Source organism: Chrysochloris asiatica, unplaced genomic scaffold, assembly GCF_000296735.1.
Source record: "Chrysochloris asiatica unplaced genomic scaffold, ChrAsi1.0 scaffold00094, whole genome shotgun sequence".
Taxonomy (NCBI): Eukaryota; Metazoa; Chordata; class Mammalia; order Afrosoricida; family Chrysochloridae; genus Chrysochloris; species Chrysochloris asiatica.
The window spans coordinates 7045496-7046453 of NW_006408612.1; positions in this window are offsets into that span (position 1 = coordinate 7045496).

The following is a 958-nucleotide window of genomic DNA, read 5'->3' on the forward strand; positions in this document are numbered from 1 at the left end:
TTAGCACTTTGGCTGTACTTCTTCCAACACAGACCTGTTTGTTCTTTGGACAGTCCATGATATCTTCAATATTCTTCTCCAACACCGCAACTCAAAAGCATCAACTCTTCTACAGTCTTCCTTAATCATGGTACAACTTTCACATGCATGTGAGACTACTGAAAATACCAAGACCTGGGTGAGGCATACCTTAGTCTTCTTGAACACTCTGAAGAGGTCTTGTGAAGTAGATTTGCCTAATGTAATGCATTGCTTGATTTATTGGCTGCTGCTTGCATGAGTGTTAATTATGTGGCCAAACAAAATGAAGTCTTTGACAACTCCTATCTCAAGAATTTTTGTTTTCTTTACATTGAGGTGCAACCCATACTGAAGATTATAGTCTTTGATCATCATCAGTAAGTATTTTAAGTCTTCTTTGCTTTTAGCAAACAAGGCTGTATCATCTGCATATTACAGGTTTTAATGAGTCTTCCTCTAATCCTGAGATTTCTTCATATGATCCAATTTCTTTGATTATTTGTTCAGCATAAATACTGAATAAATGAATAGCTATAGTGAAAGAATACCACCCTGGTACACATCTTTCTTGATTTTAAACCAGTCATATATACAGATATGTAGGTATGTTGTTGTAAGTGTGTTGGAGTCACTTCTGACTCATAGAAGTCCTACATGGGGTTTCCAAGGAGCAGTTGGTGGGTTTGGACCACTGACCTTCTGACTAGCAGTCCAATGCCACACCAGGAATCCATAGATATGTATAGACATCTATATATGTTGTTGTTGTTAGGTGCCATTGAGTTGGTACTGACTCATAGTGACCCTATGCACAGCAGAACGAAACACTGCCCAATCCTGGGCCAACCTCACTATGGTTGCCACGCTTGAGCCCATTGATGCTGCTACTTGGCCAATACATCTCATTGGGGGTTTTCCTCTTTTTCTCTGACCCTCC